The sequence below is a fragment of the Palaemon carinicauda genome, chromosome 38, assembly GCF_036898095.1.
Source record: "Palaemon carinicauda isolate YSFRI2023 chromosome 38, ASM3689809v2, whole genome shotgun sequence".
In the NCBI taxonomy this organism is placed as follows: domain Eukaryota; kingdom Metazoa; phylum Arthropoda; class Malacostraca; order Decapoda; family Palaemonidae; genus Palaemon; species Palaemon carinicauda.
Window position 1 is genome coordinate 62,932,272 of NC_090762.1, and position 20,715 is coordinate 62,952,986.

Genomic DNA, 20,715 nt, shown 5'->3' on the forward strand with positions numbered 1-20,715 from the left:
AAGTCTCGTGGCTAAACACTCCGAGGAGTGCTTGTCCTCAACTGCTCCTGTCTTCCAGCCAGAGCAGGGGGAACGTCGACGAGAACAGGAGACATCATCTCAAGGCTCGAGTGCATAAGTGCACCCAAACATAGGACCTCTCGTAACCTCTCCTTTGACAAAGGACCCGTCAACTCCAAGGAGGGCCACAGCAGACGAACGGCGTTGACAAGAGAGAGACTTCCTTATGGAGGGCTTCACTACTGGCCCCCTTGCGGAGGCAATTGGAGGAAAACTTGCAAGGGGTTGTCCCGGAGTTACAGGGGTGCCACTCATACTCGACCGTTGCCCAGAGGAATCCGATCGAACAGAGTCAGGGTGGGGAGATCATGCCGGAGGAGAAAGACGGCGAGCCTTCTTCCCTTTCAAGACTGACCTCGAACGGGAGTCTCTTTTAGTCTTTTAGTCTTGTTTTTCCGTCTACTATATCTCGACCACTCCCTACACATCAAAAGGAGGCCCTGCATGCACGAGTGACCGCGGCACAAAGGGCAAAGATCATGGGGATTCGTCTCCTCAGCGGACATGAAGGTGCCGTATCGGGGCCCTTCTAAGCCCGGGGAAACTCGCATGGTTGGTCCTCACAAAGCACACCTGCAAAAAGAAAAAGTTGGAAAAATTACCTTCAGCCAGTTTAAGGTTAACAGGAGTGAGAAGTCTCCATTTTACCAAGCCGAATTAAAAAGTGACTGTTAGTCACCAATGCTGGTGGGAGTGAGGGGGTGATAAACATAATCCTCTTTACCCCCACTAACTAACCGTGGGTAGTTAGACTAATAACAACTATTATCAATAATATTTAATAATAATATTTATTAATGGAAAAAGCGGATGATAGTGTTGATAGGGAAGCAATGTGGAATGTGATGAGGTTATATGGAGTTGGTGGAAGGTTGTTGCAAGCAGTGAAAAGTTTCTACAAAGGTAGTAAAGCATGTGTTAGGATAGGAAATGAAGTGAGTGATTGGTTTCCGGTGAGAGTGGGGCTGAGACAGGGATGTGGGATGTCACCGTGGTTGTTTAACTTGTATGTTGATGGAGTGGTGAGAGTTGAATGCTCGAGTGCTTAGACGAGGATTAAAACTGGTAGACGAGAATGACCATGAATGGGAGGTAAATCAGTTGTTGTTTGCGGATGATACTGTACTGGTTGCAGACACAGAAGAGAAGCTTGGCCGATTAGTGACAGAATTTGGAAGTGTGTGTGAGAGAAGGAAGTTGAGAGTTAATGTGGGTAAGAGTAAGGTTATGAGATGTACGAGAAGGGAAGGTGGTGCAAGGTTGAATGTCATGTTGAGTGGAGAGTTACTTGAGGAGGTGGATCAGTTTAAGTACTTGGGGTCTGTTGTTGCAGCAAATGGTGGAGTGGAAGCAGATGTACGTCAGAGAGTGAATGAAGGTTGCAAAGTGTTGGGGGCAGTTAAGGGAGTAGTAAAAAATAGAGGGTTGGGCATGAATGTAAAAAGAGTTCTATATGAGAAAGTGATTGTACCAACTGTGATGTATGGATCAGAGTTGTGGGGAATGAAAGTGACGGAGAGACAGAAATTGAATGTGTTTGAGATGAAGTGTCTAAGGAGTATGACTGGTGTATCTCGAGTAGATAGGGTTAGGAACGAAGTGGTGAGAGTGAGAACGGGTGTAAGAAATGAGTTAGCTGCTAGAGTGGAGATTAATGTGTTGAGGTGGTTTGGCCATGTTGAGAGAATGGAAAATGGCTGTCTGCTAAAGAAGGTGATGAATGCAAGAGTTGATGGGAGAAGTACAAGAGGAAGGCCAAGGTTTGGGTGGATGGATGGAGTGAAGGAAGCTCTTGGTGATAGGAGGATAGATGTGAGAGGGGCAAGAGAGCGTGCTAGAAATAGGAATGAATGGCGAGCGATTGTTACGCAGTTCCGGTAGGCCCTGCTGCTGCCTCCGATGCCTTAGATGACCACAGAGGTAGCAGCAGTAGGGGATTCAGCATTATGAAGCTTCATCTGTGGTAGATAATGTGGGAGGGTGGGCTGTGGCACCTTAGCAGTACCAGCTGAACTCGGTTGAGTCCCTTGTTAGGCTGGAGGAACGTAGAAAGTAGAGGTCCCCTTTTTGTTTTTGTTTCATTGTTGATGTCGGCTACCCCCCAAAATTGGGGGAAGTGCCTTGGTATATGTATGTATGTATTTATTAATAATAATAATATTTATTAATAATCAGATTCATTAATAATAATAATATTTATTAATAATAATAATAATAATTATTAACAGTGATAAGGATTTAAAGTTTCGAGGGTTAAAAGACAAGCAACATGGAGGAAAATTAATGTTGAGTTTGAATTATTCATTTCTTTCTCAATTCTGTTAAAATTTTAGCTTCGGCAAGTTTTCAGTTTCCCCGAAATAATAATGCACTCTTAGGGCAGAAGGTTTGTATTTTGCACATGGACAAATTAAAAGTTTCTGCATACGAAACCATTTTGTTATCACCATCGTTCACATTTAATTCATGTTGGTGACTACGCTTTTGTGGTTTTAGTTACTGTACTGTATCATGTTGCATTATAATTAGCCAAGGGTCCCAAGAATGTTGCTGGTGTGCAGGTAAAGGAAGAGAGGGTTTCATGGAGACGAAGCTTGAGATAATAAAGAGGTACGAGGCTGGCATGCGGTTAAGTGTGATAGCTAAAGAGTACGGCCAGAATTCAACGAAAGGCACCAACCTTGAAAGAAAAAAGCCATAAAAGCAGCTACACCTTCTAAGGGCATGCTGTTTTCTCCAGCAAGAAGAGCCACATCCATGATGAGATGGAGAGACTGCTTCTCCTTTGGTTTAAGGAAAAGTTAAACACTGAAGACACACTTACCGAGAAAACAATCTGCCACAAGGCCTGCACCATTTACGGTGATCCCGTGCATGCTCAAGCCAAAGGGACATCGAAGCATGCACCCCCAGAGTTCAAGGCTTCATGGGGGTGGTTTGAAAAATTCATGAGACAGTCTGGCATTCATTCAGTGGTGCTGCATGGGGAGGATGCTAACTTTGACACAAAAGCGACTGAAGCCTTTGTCAACACGTTCAACGAGTTAACTTAAGCAAGGCTATAGTCCCCAGCAAGTCTTCAACTGTGATGAAACTGGACTTTTTCTGGAGGAAAATGCCTCATCAGACATACATCACAGTGCTGGAGAAGAAGCTACCTGGCCATAAGCGTATGAGGGACAGGCTTACCCTTGCATTCTGTGCAAACGCCAGAGCGGATTGTAACCGTTTGCCTGAGATGGCCCTACAATCCTCTTATTGATTGAAGGACAGGCATGTCTGATGAACTTACAAATTCAGAACAAAACTGTCCTTGAATACATCTCTTGGTCCTGCCAAGATCAATAAATTGTCCTTGGTATTCAGGCCTGAAGCACCAATTCCTCTTTAAAGCATTGCTATAGAGCCCTCACAGGATGGAGAAGAAAGCCAATTCTAATTCTCACTGGAGTCTTCATATGGAGAAGACAGTTGATTCTAGTTCCCTCTCGAGTCTTCATGTAAAAAAAAAAAAAAAAAAAAAAAAAAAAAGGCGAGTTGAACCTAGTATTGTGGTCCTCTTGGTTCTGGTCCTGGCCATGGATACAAAAACAAAAGTAAAGGAGACTTCCTTCCATCCATCCTTTGGAATGATTTGCAACATGTGATACCATGAGGCTTGCCAACTTGCTTCGCAGACACCAAGGCCAGCAGGAAGAAAGTCTCTAGTGCCAGAAACCCATCCGAAAACCATCTCAAAGGTTCGCGCAGGGCAAGCTTGAGAAACTTGAGAACACGGGTCACACTTGCCCACAGGGTCCAAGGGTGGGAAACACTGCTCAAATCTCCTCATGAACATATACAGTTCCCATGAGGGGAAAAGGTCAAGCCAAGTCTTAAAACCTGGATCAAAGCTGAGTGATAGCCTTTCACTGCTGAGATTGAGAGGAGCTCCTCTCGGCAAAGGAAGACTAGAAAATAAGCTACTATAAGCATTCATTGCAGAGAGGCTCAGAGTGGAAAAGTATGCCTTCAACGATACCATCCACAGATGGCCCACTTCCATTGCTAGCCAGTTGCAAAGGACCTTTGCAAGTATCCAGAATTTCTTGCAAAGAACCCCTTGAAAAGCCTTCCACTGAGAGATGCTGGATAGCCTTCACCCATGAAGTGTACAGGACTCCTCAGTGTGATGGTAGCTTTGGAGGTGAAGTTGGCAAAGAAGAGTAGGCCATTGTGGTAATTCTCTCGGCACCTCAACAAGGAGCATTAGCAGATGTAGATACCATTCGGCATGCCACCACCTTGGAGCCATACCCGGAAACCAGACGTCGACAACAATTTGTTGATTAATTGTCAAATCAAGCAGAAAGGAAGAAATGCTCGTGTCTAGGTTGTCCCAAAGCTGTTGAAAGGCATCCTCGAATGCCACTCAAGGGTCTGGAACGGGAGAGCAGTACACTGGTAGTTCCCTATTCAGCCATGTGGTGAATAAGTCAATTGATGGTGATCAACATTGAGCCGGGAGCCTTTCCCCTGTGTTTCAGGATGTAAGGGACCACTGAATCTACAGCCTGCCCCTAGAAACTAACCATGTCTGCTACAAAATTCCTAATAAAGGTTTAAAATTCACTCATGAATGGCAGACACAAGGGACAGTGACTTTTCCCTAGTGACTGACCATATATACATTTAAGTGCCCAAAGCCCCTCTCCACCCAAGCAAGGACCAGCCAGGGCCTACCAATGGCTGCTGATGACTCAAAAGGTAGACCTATAGGCTCCCCCAAATGCCCCATCCTTAGATCACAAGGATGATGAGGTTGCAGACACTACTAGAAACTATTAAGCTTGCATGGGACTCAAACCCCATTCCAGAAGATCGCCGGGCAGGGAAGTTTCCATTAGGCTACCACAACCCTAATAAGCTTCTTATGACAATTCTATAGTGTTGTCCACCACCTAGATGTGCACCTTTTTGTCAACTCACGAATACTGTACCAAATAGTCACTACTTGTCTCTTAACTACTAAGACCGTATTGATATTTTCGTCACTCATCAATACTAATGGATGCATTATCAGTCTGTTGGAAAGCTTGTTGTACTAGGAACATTGCTCTTATTTCCAACAGGTTAATATGCAGGTGCATTTCTTCTGAGGAATGTACCCCTAAAGCCACTTGATTTCTTAGATATGTGCCTCACCCCTACTTGGATACATCCAAGAACCGAGGAATTTCTTGGTGGGGAGTGGTGTGGAACTCTCCTGTGAGGTATTCATCATTCAGCCATCAGGAAAGGTTTGTTGTCCAATACCTCTCTCTCCACGGGGACAAGAGGGGAAGGGAGCTCACTGGCTGCTGACTAGTGATTCCTCAAATACCACTTTAGTAATTGCTGGTGGGAATGCTTGTGTGCAACAAGTCTCTCCAACTAAGAAATATGTCCCAGAAAACATTACTAATGCTAAGCAGGGGGTCTTGCTGGAACATGAATGGGAGTGCCATCTCTCTAAGCCTAAGCCTGCTTATGTGATTATTTAGTGTTAAGACTCACTGCTGCATTGTCTATCAGCATGCAAAGGTATTTCAACCTCTGCTTGGAAGAGAGAGACTTATTTTTCCCAATTTGTCATGGTCCCCAGATAATGAACAAAATAGAATAGTCTGTCTAAATCTAGAAGCAAATGGCTCATGGAAGAGGCCAGGATTAGACAGTTGTCGAGATACCTCAAAAGATGTATTCCATTCGAGTGAGCTCAAGCAAACACTTTGGGAGAGGTGGGAAATTCAAAGCACAGGGCTTTGAACTGGTACTCTAATACCTCGAAACTGAAGCGGAGGTACTTCCTGTACGACTGAAGAACGGTTATCTGAAAATACACATACTCCAGGTCCGAGTGCATGAGGTCTTCCTCTAGGATAGATTGCACAATATTTGCCGTCTCCATGCTGAATGGAGTTTGATAAACAAAACTGCTCAACGGAGAGAGGTCAGTGACTGGTCCCCAGCCCCCAGTCAACTGTAAAAAGTAGAACAGTCTCGTACAACTTCAAATAAATTATTCTCCTTCGTTTTCACCTATGTTACTAAAGCCAGAGCTTTCACCGATTTCAGAAAGTATCTCTGGAACACCATTGGAATACTAATGAGGGAAGGATGATCTACAAAGGGCCATGAGGTATCCATCCCAAAGGATTTCTTACCACTCACTCACAGCTCTGCTCTTTCTTGCTGCTACGTTGCCTTGTGACATAAGAGGGGGGCAGTCGACTTCAGTGTCCCTTCCCCTGTCCACACTTTTCTTAGAAGAATAAGTGACTGATGTCCTGATCAGACTTGGAGAGGGCTGAAGCTGTTTTCAAAGCCATCTCGCCAATGTTGCCTTCAAAGGGCCTGGGACCCAGAAGGTAACAGCAAGGCGAATGATGGAGTCATTGCCAACATTCTTCCACACTACACTCTCACCTTTATGTCCCTCTGAGGAAAGAAAGACTTGGCCTCCAGCACCAGGGTGCACTTCAATGCCAACATCACCTCTTGTCCAACTTGCCTAGAGAATTGGGAAACTATAGTATTTCTTCTCTTCAAGACCCAGTTGGTCCATTGGTTCTCAGACCGATGGGCCATGGAAATCACTGCCATCGCACCCAACAGCGCCACCTTCTTGTACAGAACTTAGCCAACATCACAGTACTTGAAAATTCTTTAGTGGCAAATTAGGCAACTGCACCAGACCATTGGTCGATCCAGGAAGCCGCCTGGATGCTGGCCATGGAAGAGGTTACCAAGGCAACAGAATCAAAAGCTGAGAAGGGTAAATTCAGTCTAGATTCTCTCCACAGGCAAACCAGCCGTCAACAAAGACACTGCAGGATCTACAAGAAAGGAGTCAGACTTGCATCATTTGGCACATAGAATCTACTATGTTGAAAAACACAGAAGCAGAATCTTACTTGCCCAGTTAGACTGCAGTGAATTCTCAGGTCGGGCAATCTGAGGGTTCATGATGTCAAAGGCCTCGTGTGCAAGTTCCAACAATGCCAACCCAAGCGAGGTCTTTGATTATCAAGGGGCACCAAAACAATGATCAATGACCACGAACCCAATTTCACAAGAGCCATAGTAGCCTCTCCAAGTTCATTGTACTGTAATCACAAATGACTTCAAGAACATCAACAAACAACCACACAGTCACTGTATTCTCCCCTTCCAAGAACCCTTCTCCTCTTGCAAGGGAGGTGGTCTCAACGATTGACTTCCCCTTCGAAACCAAAACTTCCTTTGGCCCTTGCAACCCTCGAGACTAAAAGTACCACGTACTTTATCATTTATGTTGCATAAAAGTGGGTGCAATGTTGGGCAGCGTGCAAGTGCTTCAGAGTTATTACCTTACAAGCCACTTGGTGATGAAGAACCTTGCTGCTGATCCCGCATATGCATTGAGGTATCTCGGGAGCACTACTGGATGATCATTTGGACTGACCAAGTGGAGAAAGAATAGGTGACAGGAGATCTCGTTCCCTCAAGCATATGGGAGCATCACCAGTGACCTGGGGTCATGAGGACAATGATCACACTGACCGATCCTGTGGTGAACGATAACCTGGTAACTGATCAGGAGGAAATTGGGGATCTTATTCCCAATCTCACTCAAGTGGAGTAACGTCTCGTCACTTGTAAAACCATGGTGATTACTCGCTGGTCTCTCACCTCACCATGAGCCAGTTTCTCTCCCCTTGGAACTGAAGTATACTTGGGGAGAGAAACAGATGTGTACCTCAGTTGTGCAAGGGAAGGAAGCGAAGGACACCGACCTTTAATCCTGACTTTGCAGTGTGTATATTAGCACCAGTAGGAACATAAGCCCCCTTACTGCATACCAGAATTGGTCTCACGTGACAACTGTAGATCAGTCTTGCTGGACTTCGATAAATTCTTCTGGGCAGTAGCAGCAATGTTTGAAGGATATGCCAAACATTTGACAGAGGAGGAAGAAAAGCCAGGTGTACGCCTATTCTTCTTACCAGCTTTCTTTGGAATTGAGATTTTGGGAGCCAACAATGATGGCCTTGCGGAGGAAGATACCGCAGCTGAGACCACATTAAGATGATCAACATCGACAAGCGCCACATAAGAGATGGGGACGATGCATTGAAAGCCTCAGAAATCCTCACACTACGCAACAGCCAATAACTTCAGCAGCTTTCCTGGTATCAGAGAACAAGCAATGCCAAAGGAAGGCCACATCTTCCTAAGGTCTGGATCGCCGTTGTTGCTCGGAACAGCATTTGGAGAGCCTTAAGGTAAAGAGTATTGCCTTAACTAGGGGAACACGATACTTATGATTTCCCTGAGGACAGTCCTGAGATCAAGCCAAGGTCTCCCTTCCCCACAATGAATTCCTCCAGAGAACCGAGCCCAAGAGTCATAACAGATAGCGTAGCACCAGAAAAAATGGGGCTATAGGTAGTAGGTTGGCCAAGGCCCCAGCCCCCCAACAAGATACTACCACTAGAATGTTACTGGGTCCTTTGACTGGCCAAATAGCACTACATTAGGTCTCTCTCTCTCTCTCTCTCTCTCGTTATGGCCAATTTTTTCTTTGCCCACACATACACAAAACAGTCTGGCTTATTCTTTGCACATTCTTATCTCTGTCCTTATACACCTAACAACACTAAGGTAACTGAAAAATTCCTTTTCACTCAAGGGGTTAACTACTCCACTGTATTGTTTAGTGGCTATTTTCCTCTTGGTAAAGGTAGATGAGAGACTTTAGCTATGGTAAGCAGATCTTCTAGGATACAAACACACTCAAAAATTAAATCACTGTTCTCTAGTCTTGGGCAGTGCCACAGCCTCTGTACCATGGTCTTCCACTGTTTTGGGTTTGAGATCTATTGCTTGAGGGTACAATCAAGCACACTATTCTATATATGTACCTATTTCCTTTCATCACTGGGCTATTTTCCCTATTGGAGCCCTTGGGCTAATAGATCCTGGTTTTCCAAGTAAGGTTGTAGATTCTCTGGCATCACTTTAGGTGTCATCAGCATTGATACTGAATTATCTCTTTCACTTTCTTCTCAGCAAACTCAATACAATGCAGAGGTGGCCCTAACCTACATTGCTCACAAGGGGATGACTGCAACCAGACATGGCCTAAGCAAAAAAAAAAAAAATTTACAAATGGCGAGTGTCGACAGAAGGTTTAGCAAAACCCTGCCAACCCTGCCACACTCCTCGCCAGGTTTCCCAGGCCTCAACTGCTTGTCATCACAATTTCCCATTTAAACGGTACATGAAACAAAAAGATTAAAACAATTATGAGTATATCTGCACTGCCTACAGTCCAAGTTAAAAGTGAGCATTTAGCCAACTGATGGGTGGGCGTGGCTTAGTCACCACCAACCAGTTGTCATATCAGGTTAGATTTTTAATGAGCATTCCATCTTCGCTGAAGTCATACGTACTGTACTCCTATTAAAGGAGGAGGTTTCATATTCATGTAAGAACCAATAATCTTTTCAACAATAGGTATTCCAGTTTTGCCCATTTGAAGACTAACAGTGTCTCTGCCAAGTAAGACCAATCTTCTTTAATGGACTTCATTTTCTTCTATATTTCCCAGAAATGCTCTTTTGTTGTATATAAAAAAAAAAAATTATTATTAATTGATCTTCCTTTAAGAATGGAACTTAATGACAACGTGCAAGGTTAGGGGGCTCAGGTATGTAGGGCCGAGCCCCTTAATAAATAAGGAGACTTAATTCAGTACAGGTTAAGTGGAGGTACCTTACGTTTACACTGCAGTAACTTGAATAAATTGTTGACATCTGCTTCATAGAAAACAATACTACTGATGCTCGGTTCCACTATTAAGAGAAGATTAAACAAATTCAGTATTTGTTTCAAGCAATAACAGAGCATTCCTGAGAAAAATTACACTGATAAAAATTCGCCAAGAAACAGCAAAAATATGTAAATAGAAAAGCTACTCATATCAAATCAAAGTGATAATGTTAATATTCTACTGAATATATTATTACTTCTCTGAGATTTGGCATTTAAGCACCACCTTAGTTAAACTGTCCTAGAATGCAATGTTAACTCTATAAGGTTAACGGGGAAAGTTAAAGCAAAATTAACAATGGCCAACTATATTCTCAATTTGGGACAAAACAGTATTCTAGTCAAAAACATTTTGGGGTGTATGTATGATAGTGGCCACCTGTTTGTATTGTTATGTCTAACTTAGAATACGCCAAGTGTAAGGGGGTCGCAGGGGTACATTAGCCCCCCCGGTTAGGTAAGGACACGGATTGTTGGTTAGGGTAAGTGGGAAAGTGGTGCTACTATAGCGTGAGGTCTACCGCCATATGTCGCCTACCCAGGCGGAGGGTGAGGTCTACCACGCGACAAGCTTGTACTTTCCGCAACCTAAATGCCATGGGGTACCAGCATTCTACGAATCTACAGTGAACCACCAGCAATATTATGTGGACCCAGCGACAGGAGCACACACACAGGCAATTGAGCGATCGTGGTTGGACGCTAAAACGATGATTCTGAAGAGATTAATGCGAGGTGTTGGTCGTCAGCTGTTCCAGTCTCATCTTGATTATTTTTGCTGGAAGGTGATGAGAAAAAATTCCAATGATCTATTTGTGTCTTTCTTAGAAGATGTACGAAGTGTGTACCGCTAGGATAAATGTATGGAAAAATATGATAACATGTTTATTTTTACCTTTATTCCTTTTTTTAATGTAATTAGAAATCCAATTATCTATTTAAGTCATTTCTAAGATACTGTATGTTTAAATTAAGTGTTTATTGCTTAAACAAATGTATGAAATGTGTTTTATCTATGAGGGACGAATAATTTAGCAGTAGACCGATAACATGTTTATTTTTACCTTTATTCCTTTTTTTAATGTAATTAGAAATCCAATTATCTACTTAAGTCATTTCTAAGATATGTTTAAATTAAGTGTTTATTGTTTTGTATCGCTAGAATAAATATGGAAATATATGATAACATGTTTATTTTTACCTTTATTCATTTTTTTTCAATGTAATTAAAATTCCAATTATCATTTTAAGACATTTCTAAAATATGTTTAAATTGAATGTTTATTGCTTAAACAAATGTAAGAAATGTGTTTTATCTATGAGGGACGAATAATTCAGCGGTAGACCTCACGCTATAGTGCTAACGGGAGGTAGACCTCACGCTATAGTGTGGTAGACCTCACGCTATAGTAGCACCGGGAAAGTTTAGGTTAGTTGATGTCCATTTTTAATGAACGCGAGAGGAACTGGCCGCTGATATACTAAGGCTCCAGCATTTTTTACTAGTTTCTGATATACTAAGGCTCCAGGATATTATACTAGTTTCTTTTAAGTTTATTTTGAAGATTCGTACCATTGTCATTCAGAAAAAATGTGTCTCCTATGTCATATCTAGGTTAGGTAAGGACCAGATGCCCTAAGTTGGGTTAGGTTATTATGCCTCCCTGCATTTCTGTCGCTTTCCGTTTTCCCACATTAAAAATTTTGGTCTCAGACAGAGATTTAGTCTTGTATGACAACTTTTATCAGAAATGATTAATTTCCTTTAGAAATGAGGGTCCGATTAATTCGAAGCACAAAATATAACATCTAATCGTACACAATTCTGATATATAGACGTGTCCTCAAATATTAATCAAGTCAGATATAACTTATACTAATCTGGCAAGGTTATTACGCAATACAAACTCCGTAATCTAGCAGACGTTAATGTTAACCTATCTAAGGTAGGTTAAGCTCATTTGTTCCCTTTGAAAAGCACGGGCCTAACAGCTTTAATTATGTCTTGCATGCACAAAAGACAGTAAAAACTATGAATGTGAAAATTAATCTGATATATTGTTAAACTAAGCGTGAGAATCAAAATTGATTAACAGACTACATCAGGTGTAACGACACAAACCTGGATAGGCCTATGTACGAGAGCGTTCTAGCAGTCAACGTTATATTACAACTATATTATAAATTTTATGGTAAATCTACTAAGGCTTCATTATTCAAACCTCATACCTATACTTGTTTCAGTCATGATTATGCGTACCTCGATGAGAATCCCAAGAAAAGGCAAATTTTTATCGATTTTCACGCGGCCGACAGTATGGATTAGCAGCTAACGCAGGCGACCTTCACATTCAGCGGTCACCTAATGTACTGAGTCGGCTCGGGAGAGTCGAGATTCAGTCGGGGGACGGTCCGAGTCCGACTGTCAGAATCCTAAGCGATAGCAAGGTGTTATCCTATCTAATTTCAAGGTACAATGGAATATAATTAAGGTTGAGAATCTCATTACCGTATTAATTCATTTACGGCAGTTAATATAAGCTTAATAAGAAGAATAAGTTTAGAAGCTTTGCACCTATCGATAAAGTGATAGAGTGCCCGCAAACTTATTTTGCGGAGTGAGCAATAAGGAACCAGGAGAATCGGACTCGGAGACTCGTAGTCGGGCAGACGGACAGATGATAATGACAATCTCATCTCTCATTGCATCAGAGACTATTTTGACTGTGATACCGTAATGGAGATTAAACCAGGATGCTATAAGCCCAAGGGCTCCAAAGAGAAAAATAAGAGCCAAGAGGAAACGAAACAAGGAAATAAATAAACTACAATACAAGTAATGAACAAAATTATTTTAAGAATATTAATTACGCTAAAATAGATATTTCATATATAACCTATAAAAAGTTTTAAAAACAAGAGGAAGAGAAATACAATAGAATATTGTTCCTGATGTGTACCCTCAAACAAGAGAACCATGGAAGATACATAGGCTATTGCCCTACTCACAACTAGAGAACGATGGTTTAATGTTGAAGTGTCCTCCTCTAAGAAGAGCTGCTTGCCATAGCTGAAGAATCTCTTCTACCCTTAAACAAGAGAAAAGCAGCGAAGAAGAATTGTTTGGTAATTTCTGTGTTAGGTGAGGACAGAGAATGTGGAAAGAATAGGCCAGACTATTAGGTGCATGGTTAAGCAACGGAAAAATGAACCGTAACCAGAGAAGGATCCAATGCAGTACTGTCTGATCAGTCAAAAGACCCAACTATCTAGCGATAGAATCTCAATAGGTGGCTAGTGCCCTGACCGACTTTCTGCCTGTTTAAACATCTTACCCTTATGACTGATAGCCTACACTATAATATGCCTTAAGACCAAACTTTTTCGAGGCATCTTGTTTCGTACATAATTACAGTAGAATTATGTACTACAATTTATCCAACGAAAATTTCTAAACTCTTGCTGTAATTTCACAATATAATTAGTTTCCACAATGTTTCCGTGATTAGGCAATTTCATATTATAGCTTCGTGTAACTGGCCAATATATTTAATCACCTTCGATATCTACATTAATGGATTTTAAGGCATTAAGAGTAAGCTACATTCTATAATTACTTCCTTCAGTCTATTCCCACCAAAGGATCCTCAAAACTCTTATCTTTGAATTTCTAGAAATTTGGCTACATGGATTATTATTATTATTATTATTATTATTATTATTATTATTATTATTATTATTATTATTATTATTATTACTTGCAGAATGCTATGAGCCCGAGGGTTCCAACAGGGAAAATAATCCAGTGAGGAGAGGAAATAAGGAAATCACAAAAAAGTAATTAACAATCAGAATAAAATATTTTATGAACAGTAACAACATTGAAATAAATATTTCATATATAAAGTATAAAAACTTAAAAAAAAGGAGGAAGAGAAATAAGATAGACTATAAGTGCTCCCAAACGAAAGTGGCAGTCGAATGACAGTTGTTCTTAATATTTCGTATAGATTTCAAATAATTTCGTACCTTCACGACCTCTCGGTGAGGATACAAGAAAACAATTTGCCCAGCTTGACAGTTGCGGATTAACTGATTTAGCGTGTCGGACTAATCCTGTTCTTCTCTGAGAATGGGTAACCTCTAAATCTTAATCTTTTGACTCTTTCCGGGTTTTTTCTACCTACAGAGTTTTTCAGTACACTGGAATTTTTTTGTAATCTTTTCAAACACGTACACACAAACACATACATGTATATATATATATATATATATATATATATATATATATATATATATATATATATATATATATATACAGTATATATATTTAATATATACATATGTATATATATACAGTATATATATATACAGTATATATATATATATATATATATATATATATATATATATATATATATATATATATATATATATATATATATATATATACTGTATATATATATATATATATATATATATATATATATATATATATATATATATATATATATATATATATATATATATATATATATATATATACTGTATATATATGTATATATATACATATGTATATATTATATATATATACTGTATATATATATATATATATATATATATATATATATATATATATATATATATATATATATATATATATATATTTATATATATAAGGTCTGTGTCTTCTTCAGTTGCACAAAAAATAGGTTTATTGAGAAAGTCTTTCAAGATTTTCGGTGATCAATCTATTCTGAAGAAGTGTTTTAATTCTTTCACTCTACCTTGTTTTGAGTATTGTTCTCCTGTCTGGTGTTCAGCTGCTGATTCTCATCTTAATTTGTTGGACAGAAACTTACGGTCTATTAAATTTCTTATTCCTGATCTAGATATTAATCTCTGGCACCGTCGTTCAATTAGTTCATTATGCATGTTGCATAAGATTTTTCACAACTCTGACCATCCTTTACATTCAGATCTCCCAGGACAATTCTATCCTGTTCGTAATACTAGGCAGGCAGTTAATTCTAATAGCCAGGCCTTCTCCATCACGAGGCTCAATACTACGCAGTACTCTAGAAGTTTTATTCCAGCTGTGACCAAGTTGTGGAATGATCTTCCTAATCGGGTGGTTGAATCAGTAGAACTTCAAAAGTTCAAAGTTGGAGCAAATGCTTTTTTGTTGACCAGGCGGACATGAGTCTTTTTATAGTTTATTTATGACATATTTGTTTTTGTTGTTGTTAATAGTTTATATATGACATGTCTGTTTTGACGTTGTTACTTATTTTAGAATGATTTATTGTTAATTTGTTCTCTTCATTTATTTATTTCCTTATTTCCTTTCCCCACTGGGCTATTTTTCCCTGTTGGAGCCCCTGGGCTTATAGCATCTAGCTTTTCCAACTAGGGTTGTAGCTTGGATAATAATAATAATAATAATAATAATATATATATATATATATATATATATATATATATATATATATATATATATATATATATATATATATATATATATATATATATGCAGAAGAACCACAGGGAAAATGAAAATACGAAATATATGCTTAAGTCCTGACTAGTTTCGTGATACTTCTTCAGTCCTCTGAAGAAGTATCACGAAACTGTATTTTCATTTTCCCTGTGATTCTTCTGCATCTGAGCATCACGTTTTCCTGTGATTTTACGCATATATATATATATATATATATATATATATATATATATATATATATATATATATATATATATATATATATATATATATATATATATATATATATATATATATATATATGGATCTTGTCAAAATTAGCGAACCCAACATTTCCATGTCAAGATTAAGGAACCCCATTTTCTACATGTAAAGAATAACGAACCCAATTTTCCACTTGTAAAGAATAGCGAACCCAATTAACCTCAAGTCAAGAATAACGTGGCTCACGGTTCTGTACTGGCAGTTTTGATTATTAGCTATATTTCTATAGGCTCGCCATTCATCGTTGTGAAAAGTTGATCCATGTCTCACTACCTTTTCTATTATTGATAGAAATGTCTCATGGCCCAAAAAACCCAGACTTGGCGCGTAGGGGATCGTCCTTGATGGTCTTTAGGTTTATGTGGAAAGCACGATTCATCAACCTGAACTATTATCCCAGGCCCACCAAGTTTTATAGGATTAAGGTCAAAATGTCTCGTACACACCTCTCTAAATGAACTTTAAAAATCCATTATGGTCTGCCGAGACATATTTACAATACGAGAAGTTTCCTGTTCCTGCATTTCATTGCACAAACAATATATGACATGAATCCACAGCTGCAATTTTACTTTTTAATTAGTCCATCCTTATTGATGAGTTTCGTTTATACCGTGAACAATCTTTCACCTGACACTTCCAGACATAACCGTCTACAGAGGCCCAGCACTTTATCCAGTTCATAAATATGCCGCTTGATTCACATTTTAATTCCGGTTGAATAATTGATTTGTTCTTCATCCAGTCAATCATAGGTAACATTTCCTTCCCAACTAATGGTTTCACAACCTCCGTGAACGTAGACCTATCCATTTTGAGGGATAATGGATATCTAAATATCTAAATTAGTTTTTCTTTTATATTATATACATGAAAACCATTTTTGAAGAATTTGGGTAAGTTTAAGTAAGTAGGAAAGAACAACTAGCTGATTAAGTGAATAGAAAAAGGTTTAACAAGTAAATAGAAGCTTTAAGTAGCAACTGAAATGCTTGGACTTGTTTAATTACTCATCCAGCTGTTTAAGTAAGTACAAAGATGTTTAACTAGCAATTTAAGTGAACATAAGAAAGTTCAAAAAGTGAATAGTAGCTTTAAGTAGCAACTGAAAAAGCTCGCGTAAAGATTAACGAATCCCATTTTCACATGTCAAGAATAGGGAACCCAATTTACCACATGTCAAGAATAAGGAACCCAATTTTTCACATGTAAAGAATAGCGAACCCAGTGATGGTTGGGTTCGCTAATCTTGACAAGATCCATATATATATATATATATATATATATATATATATATATATATATATATATATATATATATATATATATATATATATATATGAACATATATCACAAGCACACGTGATTTTAATTAATGTAAATATCAACCACGAAATGCATTTAATACCGAATTCTATCTTGGGAATACATATCCACTTGGAATTCATTTTATGGTAACAGCTTCTGGCCGGGTGGTGATTCGAACCACCACCTGTACGGCTTGAAACTATGCTGGCAGGGACCCTACCGACTCAGCTATCAAGAGAGACTAAAAGTTTATGACAAGTCCCCCTACATATTCCTGTCGAATTCAGTATTCTGTTCATAGACTTGAAATAGACCCATCTCCACCATGATAGCTGAATCGTGAGTTTGCAACACGTGGTTATTTTAATGAACATATATCACAAGCACACGTGATTTTAATTAATGTAAATATCACCCACGAAATGCATTTAATACCGAATTCTATCTTGGGAATACATATCCACTTGGAATTCATTTTATGGTAACAGCTTCTGGCCGGGTGGTGATTCGAACCACCACCTGTACGGCTTGAAACTATGCTGGCAGGGACCCTACCGACTCAGCTATCAAGAGAGACTAAAAGTTTATGACAAGTCCCCCTACATATTCCTGTCGAATTCAGTATTCTGTTCATAGACTTGAAATAGACCCATCTCCACCATGATAGCTGAATCGTGAGTTTGCAACACGTGGTTATTTTAATGAACATATATCACAAGCACACATGATTTTAATTAATGTAAATATCACCCACGAAATGCATTTAATACCGAATTCTATCTTGGGAATACATATCCACTTGGAATTCATTTTATGGTAACAGCTTCTGGCCGGGTGGTGATTCGAACCACCACCTGTACGGCTTGAAACTATGCTGGCAGGGACCCTACCGACTCAGCTATCAAGAGAGACTAAAAGTTTATGACAAGTCCCCCTACATATTCCTGTCGAATTCAGTATTCTGTTCATAGACTTGAAATAGACCCATCTCCACCATGATAGCTGAATCGTGAGTTTGCAACACGTGGTTATTTTAATGAACATATATCACAAGCACACGTGATTTTAATTAATGTAAATATCACCCACGAAATGCATTTAATACCGAATTCTATCTTGGGAATACATATCCACTTGGAATTCATTTTATGGTAACAGCTTCTGGCCGGGTGGTGATTCGAACCACCACCTGTACGGCTTGAAACTATGCTGGCAGGGACCCTACCGACTCAGCTATCAAGAGAGACTAAAAGTTTATGACAAGTCCCCCTACATATTCCTGTCGAATTCAGTATTCTGTTCATAGACTTGAAATAGACCCATCTCCACCATGATAGCTGAATCGTGAGTTTGCAACACGTGGTTATTTTAATGAACATATATCACAAGCACACATGATTTTAATTAATGTAAATATCACCCACGAAATGCATTTAATACCGAATTCTATCTTGGGAATACATATCCACTTGGAATTCATTTTATGGTAACAGCTTCTGGCCGGGTGGTGATTCGAACCACCACCTGTACGGCTTGAAACTATGCTGGCAGGGACCCTACCGACTCAGCTATCAAGAGAGACTAAAAGTTTATGACAAGTCCCCCTACATATTCCTGTCGAATTCAGTATTCTGTTCATAGACTTGAAATAGACCCATCTCCACCATGATAGCTGAATCGTGAGTTTGCAACACGTGGTTATTTTAATGAACATATATCACAAGCACACGTGATTTTAATTAATGTAAATATCACCCACGAAATGCATTTAATACCGAATTCTATCTTGGGAATACATATCCACTTGGAATTCATTTTATGGTAACAGCTTCTGTGTATATATATATATATATATATATATATATATATATATATATATATATATATATATATATATAAAATTTGTGTGTATATGTATATATATATATATATATATATATATATATATATATATATATATATATATATATTCTAACAAGCATTAAACTGATGTAAAGAAAACTGGGAACAAAGCACCAACAGATGTTTGCTTTAAATGATGAAAATGGAAATATTAACAACAAAAGAGATGAAGTGTATAAATATTGCAGAGGATTTCTATACAATACTATACAATAATGATATAAGAAATAACTTGCCAATAGAAATAATGAAACGCATTAGTCGGTACCAAGAGTAACAGTAGGAGAAGTAAAGAATGCGCCAAAAGGCATGAAAAGAGGCAAAGCAGCAAGAGAGGATGGCCTAACAAATGATTTAATAATAAATGGAGGAGATTTCATAGTAGTAAAACCTGCTGAACTTTACAAGACATATCAGCAAGAATGCTCTATACCCACATCCTGGAAAAAAGATGTACCAATTCACAAAAAGGGAGACATATGGCCTGAAAAATTACCGCCCAATACGTTTACTTTTATTAATATATAAAATATTAACATCGATCATATCAGGCCGAATTGAAAGACAGCTAGACCACTATTCAACAAAGAGCAGGCAGTCTTTAGCAGTGAGTATTCAACAAATAACTACATCCATGTAGTTCAACCATCTAATGGAAAAATCAAGAGTATGACAAACCACTATGTATGGCATTTATAGAGTATGAGAAAGCTTTTGATTCAGTTAAAACATCAGCAGTAACGAAAGCTCTCTAAAGACCAGGAATATATGAATCCTATGTTAGAACACTTAATTAGCTATACGGGAATTTCAACCAACCGAAAACTGCATAAAGATAGTGATAAAATTCCAATTGAGATAGGGGTTAGACAGAGAGAACCCAATCTGGAAAATTGTTCACAGCACGCATGGAAGAGTTTTTTTTTTTATTTAGATTTGGATAATGTCGGAATTAGTGTTAATGGGGAATACCTTAAGATTTGGCGGCATAGTTATGTTTAATGAATCATGGGGGGAATTGATAAAGATGATAGAAAACTTGATTAGATAAAGCAGAAACGTAGGGCTGTAAATGAATATGAGTAAAAGTAAGATAATGTTCAATGAAAATGCAGAGACAACAAATGAGGGTTATAGACGAACCTCTAAGAGATTGTTAATGAATATACGTACAGTACTTAGACAGACAGCAAGTATTTCTTCAGGGCATGAAAAGGATAGGCATGGGATACAGAGCTTTTGTTAAACAAAATATTATGAAAATTAAAATACCACTTCTATGTAAAGTATTTAATCAGTTGGAAGGTTTGAGCCTTACTAAACCTTTAGAACATAAGCTAGTTACAACTGAAAGAGCTTTGGAAAGAATAATGATGGGAATAACACTACGAGAGGAAAAAGCAACATGGATACGAGAGCAAACTATAGAGGAGAATATTATAATATAAGAAAAAGAAATGGACATGGGCAGGACACAAGAATGGCAGGTGACAGACGGACATTAAGAATAACAGAATGGGGAAGGAAGAAAAGGCGATAATTGACGAACTAAAAGACGAGGGTATACACTGGTATTGAAGACCATAAAGAGACGTGAGTTTAAGGACATGTCCGAGGCATTGGTCCTGAAGGAGACTAGTTACGGCTGATGATGATTATTACATGATACAGGAAAACCTACTATCCGGTTTTTAAAGAAATATACCTTCTCAGTTCCATTGTAATTCCCTAGACTCCTAGAGGCATGTGAAGTTTAAAAAGATGTTGGAGTTGGCCATAAGAAAATAAGACGAAAACAGAAACAAAGCCTCAAATCATTTAGACAATAGTATATTGTAGTAAACATG

General features: G+C 38.7%; 1 protein-coding gene across 9 annotated transcripts in view; it reads right to left on the minus strand.

The window, feature by feature from the left end:
• LOC137630680 (putative sodium-dependent multivitamin transporter) overlaps nt 1–20,715 on the minus strand; it is a 202,626-nt gene that overhangs the window by 167,029 nt on the left and 14,882 nt on the right. The window contains exon 1 of one of the 9 annotated variants that reach the window (XM_068362303.1): nt 12,155–12,303. The exons of 6 other annotated variants lie outside the window; for them this stretch is intronic. The gene's annotated coding sequence lies outside the window, so the exon portion shown is untranslated. 2 more of the 9 variants (XM_068362300.1, XM_068362307.1) reach the window with 2 other exon arrangements.